This window comes from Chamaea fasciata, unplaced genomic scaffold (genome assembly GCF_029207755.1).
Source record: "Chamaea fasciata isolate MVZ Bird 193981 ecotype frontalis unplaced genomic scaffold, bChaFas1.0.hap1 SCAF_40, whole genome shotgun sequence".
Lineage (NCBI taxonomy): Eukaryota > Metazoa > Chordata > Aves > Passeriformes > Sylviidae > Chamaea > Chamaea fasciata.
In genome coordinates, this window is record NW_027094125.1 from 1078377 (window position 1) to 1093492 (window position 15116).

At 53.1% G+C, this 15116-nt stretch overlaps 1 pseudogene; it reads left to right on the top strand.

Moving 5' to 3' along the window:
* The window catches only part of LOC136303665 (zinc finger protein 850-like), a 141473-nt pseudogene that overhangs the window by 99084 nt on the left and 27273 nt on the right, over positions 1 to 15116 (top strand).

Sequence of the window (15116 nt, forward strand, 5' to 3'; positions counted from 1 at the left end):
TGGTTGGACTCACCCTCTGCCAACAATTTCCTTTTCAGTGTATTTCTTCCGGGGATTCTCTGTGCTCACCATTTGCCCTAAGAGAAACAAAATGCAAGATGCTCACTTGAAAGCAGACATCCCACCATCCAAGAGATACAAAAGGCAGCCCCACTGGGGCTCTACAGTCCGGGCTTCTGAGTCCTTTGTGGCCAGCTGGGTAACAACAACAACAACAACAATTGCAACAAGACAGGCAGCTCTGCAGTACAAGCAGGCCAGCACAGAGAATGGTTTTCTACAGTCCTTTGAAGAGATCTCTTGACAGAAAACAAAGCACAGGGAGAGGCATTCCCAGGAGAGGAGGGCATCTTCCCCACCTTGCAGCAGTTTACCAAAAGAATGCCTTTCCCTTTGTAAACCCAAGCAACTCATGGTCTAACCAATCCCAAGGGGCCTTCAGCAGCAGGACCCTCTCCCTTGATGAGCAGGCTGAGCTGGAAGACGCCCTTGCCTGTGGCCCACGTGAAGAACCACACTGCTTCTCCTCCCCCTGACAGCAGGGATCAGTCCCTGCCATTGCACTCGCCCTCTCAGCCCCGCACACGTGCCCATCTTCCCGCAGCGGGCAAAGGCAGCAAGGACAGCAGCGCTCCTCAGGTGCCGGCGGGACACGGACAGCTGCCCAGAGGAGATGCTGACCCTCTGTGAGCCCAGCCCAGGCCGTGCAGGAGCCGGCCCAGAGCAGGGGCTGCTGCCTCGGGGCAGCTCCGCGCTGCAGCGGCCGGCCGGCAGCGGCACTCTCCCAGCTAAGGAAGGCTCCAGCCTCGGCACTCACACCAGCCCTCAGGGCCAGGGCAGCCACCGCCACAAAGCTGCCAAAGCCCAGGCACCAGCACTGACAAGCAATGGCAAGAAGGCACGGCCACACCCAGCCCCTTCCAAGCTGGTGCCCCCACTGAGGACACGGCAGGATTGGCTTTGAGAGCAGACACACCCAGGTGCACATCAATGCCCTTTTTGTGCCAACAGGTGATGGGAGACAGAGAGTCAACTGGGCTCTGTTCTCAGCCCCACCAGGTCTTATCTGAGAGCACAGGACTGGCAGCGGTTCTGGGCAAGAAGCAGATTCAATGACTTGTGCTGCAGAATCACAAAGGGCACCCATGTGAGGAGGATCATTGGGTCCAGCTACGCTGACACGTGCTCACAATACACTGTCCCTCAGAGAAGAAAGACACACGACGTACTCAGGAGCTTCAGGGAGTCATACTCCATGTCCTGTTGCTGAGCAGCAGCTGTGTCAGTGCTGGAGATGAAGAAACTGCCCGGCCTCCGCTGCTCAGCTGGGGCAGCGAAGGCGCCTTCATCAGGTGACACTGCTGCTGCTGCTGCTGCTGCTACTGCAGCAGCTTCAATAGAAGAGCCTGTGGAGATCTGAGACAACAAAAGAGTTTGTGTCAGAAAAGTGACTGGCAGAGATTAGCCCCAGATCCCATTTTAAATGCAAGCCCTTAGGAAGGTGCTGTCAGCCACATGCAGGGCTCTCCATGGGTTTTTTTCAGATATCCACTTCTCAAACTGGATGGGTAAAAAGCCAAAGGCTGGTTTTACTTGAGTTCAGGGCCAAATTCATTTTCCATTTCCTCCAAAATCCATTTGCATGGATTTTCTGAAGGGTGACTGCCAGAAGTCCCCTTTCTCCCAAAGACTCTCTTCCCCCTCCAAGGGCTGCAGACACGCTTGCAGCTCCTTGTTCAAATGTTCTACCTCCTCCCATGGAGTCCTCTTTTCCTCCACCATCCTCAGAACGTGCCCAACTGGCAGCGCTGCTGCTTGGGACAGTTTCTGTGCCTCACTGGAATCCTGGGGCTCCTCGCCGCTAGTCACTTGCTGGAAATCTTTGCAGGCTGCCAGGTGAGATGTCAGCACTTCCACCTGAAGTCAAAGAGAACAAAGCAGTCAGAGAGTCCAGCTTGTCCCTGTCAGCCAAGAGTCATCGATTGTGAGGAAAGGGAGAGGACCAGATTCACAAGGGATACAGACAGCTTCTTTCCAGATCCATCTGGGTCACCGTGTTCCCCTGCAAGAACACCTCAAGAAACAAGCAGAGCAGGAAGAGGCCAGCAAGAATGCACTCAGATGACTGCCGGCCAAAAGGCCAAAGCACTAGTGCCACTGTGCAGGGCAGCAGCTGAGATTCAGCAGGGCAGGGAGTGTCCTTCAGAGTGCCTGTGACAGACACTGGAGCAGGAGGGCACTCAGAGGCATCACCCCACCCCCCTGCTGCTCTGCAGGGGAAAGGCAAGAAGGGCAAAAGCACCAGGTTGGGGACTGCAGTGGCTATTGCTCTCTCACTCACGGGTTTTTCTAGAGCCTCTTGCTCCTCAAGGAGATCAACTTTCTCTTCTCTTTCTCTTGGAATTTTCATTTCTTCGTCCAGCCTCTTGTCCGTCGCCCTGATCCCAGACTGACTTCGCTGCAGCTCTGCCTGCAGCTCCTCCGCAAAGTTTTGTGAGGAACAAGAGAAAGAATTATTAATGAGTGGCTGCCACTCGCCCGCTCACCTGGTTTTGTTGTATGTGCCTCTGCCAATAAACATTCCAATGCCCTTGAATTCTTCTAATGTCTTCATCGTTCCTCCTCTTCACTACCATCATATCACTGGGAGCTTTGGGCAGGTCTGCCTCTGCCTCAGCCTCACAAATGCAGAGCAAGTGACTGGGAGCTGCTGTCAGGCTGAGCTTTTTCACTTTCTGCCCACAAATCACATTAATTCAGCCACTTCTTTCTGCTTCCCTGCCCACCTCTGCTTCCATTTTACCAAAAGAACAACCTGGCAACCAAGGCACCAAAATCCCTGACTTCAAGCAGAAACTCCATGTCCCCAGTGTGTCCCTGAAATGCTCCCAGGTAAGCACAGCCAAGAAGCTCACGGGGACAAACTACCCCAAAGAGTTTGTGTTGTCACATCAATACTTTTTGTGCCTGTGGGTACTTGGTGAGTCTGTGGAGGGGGACAGGTGTCCCCAGACCACAGTGTCCCCTACGTATCCGACAAGGCTGAGCGCAGTGTCTTTGACATGCTCCCTCCTCTGCACACAGGGAGCCTTCCTGCTCCAGGCTGGCCTCTATCAGAATCCCAGCAAGCTGGGGCCTAAACATGGCAGCTCAAAGCCCATTTTCCAGCTGTCACTGGCTGAGGGGAATGGCTAGGTCTGGCAGGACTGCAGCACTCAGCATCCTCAGCCACCAACAGCAAGAGCTGGCTGCTCAGAAACTTGCAGCTCTGCCTTGCACTAAAGACAGCACCCTCCAGAAGTGGCACTTACTGGCTGGGAAAGTTCCGGCTGTGGTGTGACCACAGCTGGAGCCTTGTGGTCATTTGGCTCCTCTTTGGCTTCTTGTCCAGGAGCAGAGGGAGCCAGAGGGGAGTCTGTTCTTCCTTCACTGATCTGTGGACAGACAGGAGCATGAGACACAGGCTCATTTAGAACCTTCCTTCTCTTCAGCTCTAGAACCAGCTCTGCTAAGCACAAATCATCAACTTGGAGAGCAATGGGATTCTAAGTCACTCAGCCTAAATTCTAATGGGCTGATTCAACTGGACTTGGCAAATTGCTCTGAATTAGATATTCCCCCCCTGGCTACTATCAGGAAGCAGCATTCTCTCTGCAAAACTGGGCTTTTAGTTCTTTTAAAGCTCTGAAATGGAAAATTAGGAAATAGCCAGTGATGCCTTTGCTCTTGCTGCTGTAGACATGGAAATGGATTTTCTTGCAGCCTACTCAGCTGGCCCTCTACACTCTACTGCCACAGGCCAAGCTCACAGCTTGCTGCACAATTCTTAAACACCAGGAATATCAAATGTGCCTTTCTTACTCACCTCAGGGTCAGAACCTCTGAATACCCGGCTCAGGTGACCTGCAATGTGCAAGGGAAAATGAACCAGACGCTTTGAGAAAACTGGAGACAACCACAGCATTTTCAGAAGATCTTCCAAGAAGGCCTCCCAGTCTACATTTTCAAAGTTGTCCTGCTTGACCCAGCAAATGGAGGAAATGACAGACTCTGCTGCCACAGACTCTCCCATGGAGGGAACGCAACCCCTGCAGGTTCCCTTGCAAATGCTGCCCGCACAGCCCTGGCTACAGACACCCCCTTTTGAGCTGAACGTGTTGACAACACCTTTACCCAAGTGGCATCCAAAAGGTCTTTCTGTTTCCAAATCAACTCAGTCCCCAAGAAAGAGCAGGAAGACATACAAAAGGCAGGTTAGGTGACACCCAGGGAAAACCTCTACTTACGTGCCAGGTGAGTCAGGAAATAGGTGGAATATCCAACTCCATAAATGGAGAAAACTACAGCAGCCAGTTGCCCAATCATTGTGGCAACTGCTGTGCAAGTTTGCCAACTGTTCTCTAACACTACAGAAAAGCAAGTCTCCTGTCAGTGTGCACCTGCCCACTGACAGAAGCCTCAAGCAGCAGGACGCTCCTGCACTGAGCAAGCTCAAGAGCTGCTCTGACACCCCTGAGGCCTTCCGTGCACCAAGGCAACCTTGTGATGTCACCACGACCACATGGCAACCGCGCCCTGACATCACAAAGCAAATGCTCTGCCTTGGTCTGTGAATTGATACAGATGGAGAGACTGATGTTTGTGTAGGCCTAGGCTGCATTTTTACCTCTTTCCCCCCTCAGCTGCCTGTTTCAGCTCTTGTTTCTCTCCCTGTGCCCCCTGTGTCCCCTGTTGCTGTGCTGGGTCCCAGCTGGTGGCTGGGCCGGGCGGAGCAGCAGTTCCAGCCCCGGCTGTCCCTGGAGCGCTGGGAGCTGCCGGTGGCCCCAGGCACTGTCCCCTGAGGAGCTGCTGAAGGACGGGGAGACACAGGGGGCTGAGGGGGCCGAGGAGGCGCTGACGCTGCAGGGACGGTGACCTTGAGCTGCTGGGGGACTGAGGGCTGTGGGGGAGCAGAGGGCCATGGTGGCACTGAGGTGACAGGGAAGGGGCGCAGGCTGAGGGGGGTCTAAGGGGTCGGGACGGGTCAGAAGGGATTGAGTGGGGTGAGAGGACTGTGAGGGGCTGAAGAAACAAAAGGGGGACGGGGGTTTGCCGAGGGGACGGTGGGGCTGAGGGGATGGAGGGGGCCAGCAGGGAGCACAGAGGGCTGCGGGCCTGCAGCTCTGCCAGGCCTTGGAACCAATTCCAGAGGCTCCACTTTTGCCACAGCTGCCCTGCAGACCTTGAGGACAGGCGGGGACTGACAGGAGGCCGCGGGGAGAAGCTGAAGGGCACCAGCTCCAGCAGTGACCAGGGAGCTGCTGCTGCCAGCCCAGAGCTCAGGTGAGGCCGCAGGGCCGGTGAGGCAGCTGGGGGTGAGGGTGGCCTGGGCTTTGGCCGTGGGCTTTGGCCAAACTTTTTCTTTCTCACCCTCCTGGGGAGGCGCTGAGATTTTCCCTTCCCTGACTGAAGGGCAGGTGCTGCCAAGGGAAACGTCCCGACCCTGACTCAGTGTTCCCTTTGCTTCCCACATGTCCCATCTGCTGTCCCTGTCCAGGAGAGCTGCTCTGCACGGGAGGAAGCAAGGACGGAGTGAAAGGCCTTGAAGATGGGGCAGCTGGAATCCCTCTGCTTAGAGTTCTGTTTAAAGATAAGTGTGTGGAGATTTATAACTGTATATTTTTATTAGTGCAATTGGATGGATATTCAGATTGGTAGCTACCTATTCACAGAGAGATTTTTTGATGCATTAATATATTTATATATTTTATGTAATATGGTATATTTAATCTATATTTACTTCTGTATAGTGAATTGGTTATATATGTATATCTTTCTATTTAAACATGTTTGCAGATGTATAGTTGAATTAATTGTATTGACTGAGTTCTTTGTAGAAGGCTATTTAGATAGAAATACTGATATTTTTGTATTCCTAGATGGGTTTTAGCTTGTAGTAATATGCAATAAATTAAGTTGTTAAACACCTAATTGATCTTTGTGTATAGTGAGTTGTTGTAGAGGGTGGCAATAAATTAAGATTTTGTTAAATGAAGTTGGTATTTGATATTTTTACCTGGCATTGCTTTAAAAATCTAATAAATTCCTTTTTTTAACCTAAATTGAGATTGGCGTAGTTCTATATTGTCAGCACAGGTGCAGCAATTTGTAATAAATGACATTTTTCATGTGAAATCAATTCCTGTGCATTTGTTGATCAGCAGTGCAGCTTTAGGAATCTGCAAGAAATTACAACTGTCAACTGCAATGGGTGTTTTGTGATTTGTGCTGTCCAGAGCAATGAGCAGATCTAAATGCTGGAGGATTTTGGCCATGGAATTCTCCATCCATGCCCAGCACATGCCCCACTTGCACTCAGGCTGGGCAAGGCAGGCGCAGATTTGGGATGGCAGCAGAGCCACACGTTGGCTGACAACTCACTGCAAAGGCAGCTGAGAAAACTGAGAATCCACAAGGATGGGGGAGAGCTGGCAAGCAACAAGTTCTCACAGCCACGACAGTGATGGACACCCTTGGTGTGAAGTTCCCTGGAGGAAATCCCAGGGGAGTTGCTGCTCGGATCAGCAGCAGAAGCCAGCAGGATCTGCTCCTTTTCCTGGCTCTGTGTGCAGGGCACAGGCTGTGATGGCCCCTGCTCCCACAAAGCTCTTGCCCGTGGAGGCTGCAGGCTCAAAGCAATCCCATTGCAGAGAGAGGCTTTGCAGTTCAACACCACTGCCCTTGTGTTTTGGGCTGGAACGGCTCTCATGCCAAAGCACAGCAGGTCACCAGGGCTTTGGGAGGCAGAGCCTTTAGAGGGAAAGAGAGATCAGGCACTCACATGCCTGAAACCCCTTCAGCTCTCTTCTTTTGGAGAATGAGAAAGAAGCAACCTGGGGAGAGGTACATGCAGTCCTTTGAGAAAACACAGTGTCTAACAAGTCCTGTGGCAGAAGAAAAAGAGGTAGCAACCTTGCCTTCTTTTCATAGCCTGTGTCTTCGGCAGAGGAGACAATGGGATGGACAGGAGGAAGGGGAGGGGAGGAATGACTGTGCTAACCCAGTCTGCCTTGCTGTGTACTGCTATACTTTGTACCGGTGAACATTAGAGGTAATGCCAGATTATTATTTAGCATCACGACACGCTGCCGCTTCATTTGAAAACTGACTCAGTGTTGTTATAAATACATATTAAGTGTTTGGCTTTTTACAAATATGAAAATGAATCTTATATGTGTTATAGTAGAAAGCTATGCTACAATAATATACCCTCTTGTAGCAGTGTGATAAATACAGTTTTTAGGCTATAGCAGATGCTTTTTGTGACTAGCTAAAAAACAAACAAAACAAAACAAAACAAAACAAACAAACAAACAAACAAACAAAAAACACACAAAAAACCCCCCACAACCCAAATGGGAGAAGCAATTAAGAAATTCCTCACATCATCTCACGTGGATAGACATAACAGCAAGGACACCGACGACTCCAATAGGAAGAATTTATTGCCTTTGTTATCAAGAGATTTGCGACTTTCGTGGAGCCATGAAAAATTTATGTGCAAGAAAGAATGGTGGGGGAGAAAAGTTGCAATAAAGCAGAAACACCTAAAGTCAAAAGGATTGTGTAAATCACATATGAAATTTATGAATATGCAATAACCTATGGTATTTAAAGGAAAGATCCTTTGTTAGCAAGCTGTGCTTTGGGTGGAAACACCAGGCACCCAGACATCTGTAGTTTTGCTTTTGTTATGCCTCTTCTTGTCTTATTTTTTATTATTAAACTTCTAAAATCTTAACAAAAAGTGACCCGTATTTTTCACAGAGAAAATCAGCTGAATTTCTTGTCAGTAGATGTGGTGAGAAACAGTGACAGCGATTCAAACCGATTTTCTAACCTCGTAATCCAGAGGGAATTTAGTGTTGATTTTCTTCATTGTATGCACAACATTTTGGAGTTCTTCTGGATCCTTCAAGGAGGTATCCACTACGGACCAAAAACTAAAAGGGGGATTATGGCATTCATTCTCTTGTAACACCTATTTCCACTAAGCTGTAGCTTCAACTTAGGAAGGAAAAGGAGAGATTTTCTTTAGTCATGCAGTGTGGAATAAATGGTGTAGGAACAACCACAATCCCAGGTGTAAGAACAGCGTGTTCTTGCTCTTAACAGGACATTGTGGACAAAAAAAGCCCCAAAATCTTCATGATTCACCTCTTAGGTAAAACCAGAATGGTTCATGTTGTCAAACTAGCAGGTAATAGAAATAACAAATGTCCCTGGGCTGGGGCAGAAGCCTGGGAGTCAAAGGCTTGGGAAAAGAGAGCTGGCAAAGCCAGCCCAAGGTGCAGGCAGGCATTGGGCTCAAGGCAAGAGGGAGCCTGTGCTGCCAGCACGGGAAGGGACTCCAGGAACAGGAGCTGGCCGGTGGCAGGAGCAGCTCCTGCTGTCACTGCCAGGGAAGGGCTGGCAGCGCGCAGGAGCTGTGGGCACTTTGCTGATGGACAGCTGGCAAGTTTGAGCGGGCCAGCCGAGGAACAAGAGAGGTGCTGCTTGTTGGAAAAGCCGTTTATGACATGGCTGGATCAGTCTCACCAGGGTCAGTGTTACAGTCCGTGCCATGATGCAAAATGCCTTCCAGCATAGAGTCCCCATGGCCCAAGCAGAAGCAGCAGCAGCAGCAGCCCCGATACAATGCATTCTATTCCTAAATCGTCCAACCAGCTACAAACACGATGCTATTCCTGTCTTTTTGCACCTATCCTGGTCTAACACAGCTGTGTGACAACGCTCATCATTTCTTATACAAGGCCTATGCCCACAGCCTATCTATTCTGTCTAGCAATGTCAGCAATGCTCTGTTATGTTTATAATATGTCTAAGACTTAGTTAACTTTGTACAAGGTAATGCTACTGAACTTTAAACTGGACTTCAGGGATTTTCTGTCAACTAATACAGTCTCTTCTTTGCTTAAGGCACTTAAGGAATCTCTTTACTCACCTAAAACTACAACTTACGTTCCCACTTCATGTCGGTGTGACTTTATGGCTCTCAGTTTCTCTGAGGGTTTCAAACCAACCCCTGCATCCTTTTCTGCCTCTAAGCTGTGTGCACGGGGTCCTGGGAGATTTCTATCTGCTTTCCAGCAGGGCTGGGACACAACTCCATTCGTCCTTTCTCTCTTCATTCCCAGGTCTCCACACAGTGCAGGTGGTTTCCAGCTGTGACCTCCTGTCCAACGGAGAATCCATCCCCATCACCATCATCGGCATCACTCAGGTACCCCCAAACCCTCCCGGGACCCCCAACCCCACCCTCGGACCCCCAAGCCCCCCCAGGCTCCGCTGCCGGAATCAGGGGGAGTGGTGTTGCCCTTTTAAGGGGAGTTATAGTGGGAACTGACAAAGGGGCTCTTAAAGCGGCGATGGTAGACAGGACCCCAAAAATCCACCCTGGGAGGCAAACGGAATGGAGGCCCCATAAAAATGTCACTTAAAGGGGTCATGAGCCCCTCTTGAAAGAGCCTTGTGGGGCTGCGGCCTCACAAACACCCCAAAACAGGGAAAAAACACCCCTGTAGTGGTGGGATCCCACCTGGTTACCCCCTGAGTGGCTGGAGCCATCGCGCTGCTCCTACGTACTCCCAGTATGATCCCGGTATGATCCCAGTGTAACTCAGTCACCCAGGAGCTGCTCCCAGTATGATCCCGGTATGATCCCAGTGTAACTCAGTCACCCAGGAGCTGCTCCCAGTATGATCCCAGTGCAGCGCAGTCACTCCCACTCCTGGCATCCCCTCCCAAGCCATCTCTGCGTTCAGACCGGTCCCGGCTCCATCCCCGCCCCTCCCGCGGCGGCGAGGGGTTCAGAGAACGGGGGAGGAGGAGGAGGGGGGAGGGAGGGAGGGAGGAAGAGGCGGAGCGGCAGCGGGAAGCGGGAGGAAGAAGAGCAGAGGAGGGACCGGGCGGCTCCAGCGCTCCCCGAACCCGCAGCCCCCCAGGACCATCGGCTTCGTCCTGCAGGTGCCCGGGGAGGGTGAGCTCGCCCCAAATATCCCGGGTGGGGTCCCTGGGTTTGGGGTTTTGGGGTGGATGTTTGTAGCGTTCAGGGCTTCAAAGCCGAGCAGCAGACCCCTGAGGGGGGACATGGTGGGGTCCCCGGGAGGTGTTTTTGGAGGGTCCCGGAACCGGCAGTGGCTGCTCACAGGATAAGCCCAGTCAGTCCCAGTATGATCCCAGTCTCTCCCAGCAGGGCCCCAGTCACCTCCTCCTCTTCCCAGTTGCTTTCAGCATGATTCCACTTGCTCACAGCCACTCCCAGTCAATCCCAGTAGGATTCCAGTCACCCTCAGAGTGATCCCAGTCTCACGCAGCACAAGCCCAGCGGCTCTCACTGTGATCCCACTGTGATCCCAGTAGGATCCCAGTTGGCACCAGCAGAGTTCCAGTTGTTCCCAGCTCCTCCCAGCATGATCCAAATTGTCCCCCGTTGCCCCTAGAGTAGTCCCAGTCCCTCCCAGCATGTTCGCAGTCATGTCCAGTTGTCCCCAGTGTGGCCCCAGTCCCTCTGACTTGTTCCCAGTTGCCCCCAGCGTGGTCCCAGCTGTTCCCAGTGTGGTTCCAGTCACCCCAGTATGGTTACAGACACTCCCAGTATATCCCAGTTGCCCTCAGCAGGCCTGTGGTCATTCCCAGGCACTCCCAGTTGCCCCAGTAAGGTTCTAGTTACCTCAGAATGATCCCAGTCTTTCCCAGTTACTCCCAGTTGCCTCTGGTACAGTCCCAGTTTCTGTCAGTTGTGGGAAGTGTGGTCCCAGTTGTTCCCAGTGTGATCCCAGTTGCCCCAGTTGTGGTCACAGTCCCCTCAGCATGGTTCCAGCACCTTCCAGTTGATCCCAGTTGCTCCCAATATGTCCACAGTTTCCTCCTGGGGTGATCCCAGTAGGCCTCGAGGTCACTGCCAGTATGGTTCCAGTCACTTCCAGTATGATCCCAGTCACTTGGACTACAATCCCAGTCCCTCCCAGTATGGTCCCAGTTGCACCCAGTCACCCCCAGTATGGTTACAGTCAGCCCCAGTATGACCCCAGGCACTCCCAGATACTCCCAGTAGTATTCCAGTCATGGCCAAACTGACTGACCTTTCACTCCCAGCGCTGGCCCATTTGCTCCCAGTGTGAATCCAGTCACTCCCAGTCACTCCAAATAAGATCCCATTTGTTCCCAGTGTGGGCCCAGTTGCTCCCAGTCACCTCCAGTATGGTTCCAGTCACGGCCAGCACCTTTCCAGTCACTCCCAGTCTGGTTCCAGTATGATCCCAGTCACACTCAGATTCTCCCAGTACTATTCCGGTCACTCCCAGTCTGATCCCAGCCAGTTCCAATTGGATCCCAGTACGACCCCAGCATGGGCACAGCTGCTCCCATTAGCATCCAGCACGGTTCCAGTTGTCTCCCATTTACCCCCACTGTGGTTTTAGTCTCTCCCAGTGTATCCCAGTTGCTGCCAGCATGTTCTCAGTCGCTTCCACGTATCCTTAGCTGCTTGCAGCCTGATCCCAGTTGCCCACGGCCACTCCCAGTCACCTTCAAGGCAGTCCCAGTTGCTCCAGTTATGATGCAGTATGATCCCAGCATCCCTCAGCATGGTTCCAGTTGCTCGCTGTTCCTCCCAGTGCGATCCCAGTTGCACCCAGTTTCCCCAAGTATAGTCCCAGTCACTCCCCACAGGATCCCAGTCCCTCCCAGCACGGTCCCAGTCATGCCCAGTTGCCTCCAGTTTAGACCCAGTCACTCCCACTCATTCCCAGTGTCCCCCAGCGTGGTCCCAGTTCTCCCCAGCATGGTCCTGGCTGTTCCCAGTGTGGTTCCAGTCGCCCCAAGTGTGGTCACAGACGCTTCCAGTATATCCCAGTTGCCCTCATCATGCTTGTAGTCATTCCCGGTCACTCCCAGTTGCTCCAGCACAGTTTTAGCTGACCCCAGTACAATCCCAGTCATTGCCAGTGTGATCCCAGTACGATCCCAGTACACACCTGTCCCTCCCAGTGATCCCCTACTCCTCTCTGTGTTCCCCCCTCTCGGATCTCCAGGCTCCAGAGGGGAGCCCCAAGGGCTGGAAGTGCCCAGCCAGGGTCCCCAGCAAGGCCCAGCGTGGATGTGCAGCGCCCAGTTTTCCCAGTTTCCCTCTCCTTTTCCCCGGGCCGGGTTCCCCCCGGCCCCAGCGGGTGGGAGCAGCCGAGAGCCCCGCGCTGCCCATCCCGACCTGTCCCGTCTCCATCCCCGCTCCTCCCGCGGCCGCCAGGGCTTCGGGAATGGGGCACCGGGGTGTGCCTGCTCCTGGCGGAGGAGGAGGGCTGGGAGAGGAGAGATGGAGAAGGAGAGCGAGAAGGGATGGAAGTACGGGAAGGAGGTGGGATTAGGGAGGAGGAAGGATGGAAGGGGAGGAGCGGGAGGAGGAAGAAGAGGAGGGACAAAGGAGGGTCAAGAAAAGGAGAAGGACCACGAGGTCGAGCGCTCTCTGAATTCACAGCCCTCGGCCTGTGGCATCATCACGCCCCATCCCACAGGTGACCGGGGAGGGGGAGCTCGGCCCAGATATCCTGGGTGGTCCCTGGGTTGGGTTTTTTCGGAGGGGATATTTTGAAAATGAAAAACTCCAAAGCTGAACGGAAAATGCCCCTTGAGGGGACACTGGGGGGTCCCAGTGTTGGCTGCCGTCAGAGGCAGCCTGGAGGAGCAGAGCCCTGTGCCCCCCAGGAGCCCAAAGTGGGGATCCCAGAGAGGGGGGAGCGCCGCCATTGGCGGGACCCTCAACAGCCTGGAGAGGGGCAGGGGGGACTCCTTGGACCCCCTGCACCCCAAAGCAGAGAACTGCGGGAGAATGGACTCTGGGACCCCAAAACCCCCCAGCATCCCTAAACGGGGAGACACGAGAGGGGGGAGTTTTTTGGATTTCTGGGGAGGGTGGGAACCAAGTAGACAAGGGACCTCTAATACAAGCCTGACTCCCAGCAGCTGGGACAGGGGGTAACCCCCGAACACCAAAGGGGAGAGGCCAGAGACAGAGAATTCCTGGGAGGCATTTTCAGGACTGAATCTTGGTGTTTGGGAGGTTTTTATGGACCCCAGATGTCTGGTCACTTCCGGAGATGGACTTGGGCAGAGGGACCTTCAAAGTCAATGTACTCATCCTGTGTTTTTCCCCTAATCAGGATTTCCCATTCCCAAACCTTGGCCAGAAGAAGGCTGTGAGGAAGAGGAAGATGCCCTGGGAGCCCCAGGCAGGTGAGGAAGTCACTGCTCCTTTCCCCCTCTCTCCTGCTCCATCTCCCAGCCCAGCATGGCCCCAGCTACAGGACAACCCCGCACCGACGCCGTCCTGCTCAGGACAAACTGAGGGGATCTCTGTCCCCGTCCTTCTGGCACAGAGGCAAATCCCATCCTCTCCTTTTCCTTCCTCCCCCAGACAAAGAGCTGAGGATGGAGACCAGGGAGGACAAATTGCCTCAGCAGAACCTCATGGAAGAGGCTTTTGTGAGCAGCTCCACGGCGCAGGAATCCAACAGGGGAGAAAAGCCCCAGAGATCCCACATGAAGAGGGGCTCCAAACCCATCCCAGGGTGCTCTGAGGAGGAAAGACCAAACCTGTGCTGGAAAGGCAGCTGGAGATCCAGCCGGATCTCTCAGCTTGTCCATGAGCAGCCTCATGATGGGGAGAAGCCCCACAAGTGCTTGGAGTGTGGGAAGAGCTTCAGGTGCAGCTTCCACCTGATCCGCCACCAGATGATTCACACTGGGGAGAGGCCCTGCGAGTGTCCTGAGTGTGGGAAGAGCTTTAGAGACAGCTCCCACCTGATCCGCCACCAGATGATCCACACTGGGGAATGGCCCTATGAGTGCTTGGAATGTGGGAAGGGCTTCAGTGAGAGCTCGAACCTGATCGTCCACCAGATGATCCACTCTGGTGAGAAGCCCTTCGAGTGTGGGGAATGTGGGAAGAGCTTCATCCAGAGATCCAGCCTTATTGTCCACCAGAGAATCCACACTGGGGAGAGGCCCTTTGAGTGTGGGGAATGTGGGAAGAGCTACATCCAGAGCTCCAACCTGATCACCCACCAGAGGACCCACACTGGGGAGAGGCCTTATGAGTGCTTGGAATGTGGGAAGAGCTTCAGCCGGATCTCCCACCTGTCCTCCCACAAGAAGATTCACTCTGGGGAAAGGCCCTACGAATGTCCCAAGTGTGGGAAGAGGTTTCACACCAGCTCAGACCTCCTCATACACGAGCGGATTCACACGGATGAGAGGCCATTCCGCTGTCCCGACTGCGGGAAGGGATTCAAGCACAACTCCACCCTCATCACCCACCAGCACATCCACACTGGGGAGAGGCCCTACGAGTTTCCCCAGTGTGGGAAGAGCTTCACCCACAGCTCTGCCTTGACCCGACACCAACGGAGCCACCAGTAAGGGAACCCCTGCAAGTTCCCCTCACTGGAGGAAGAGCTTCGTGCACTGCTCCAGCTTCATCCCCCATCAGAGGACCCACGTTGAGAAGAGCCTTGGTGACCCGCAATCCCCATGATCCTTGTTGGAAAATGCCTGGTGGTTCTTTTATATTGGTATAATTATCTTTTGATTTAGCTTCATCCTATCAAAAAACAGAAAATAGGAGTGAAACCCAACCAACTCATCAAAGGCATCTAAAGCCTCACTTTTTACAAGTGTTTCAGGGGAATCTGGGATTTAGCGATATACTTGGGAGGATATGGGGGTTTGGGGGGCATTTGGTGTACTTGTCTCCATTGCTTGGCACTCAAAAGGCAAGAGGGATTTATCTGTCACCTCAAAACCACTCAATGCCACTGAAAACTACTCAATCCCACCCCAAAATTACTCGATTCCACAGCCCCTTAGAGTGGAACAGAGTTGGAAGGGGTTTGGGTGAAGTGTGCTGTAAATCAGGAGGGGTGAGATGGGCATTGGGTGAGGTGGGATGGGTGGGATGGGGTTTAGGAGGGGTGGGATGGGGGAAATAGAGCTTGGGAAGGGGGTCTTGATGTCCAGCAGGGGTGGGATGTGTTGCGGTGGGGATTGGGAGGGTGTGGTGAAGTCTGGAATGAGACAGCCAA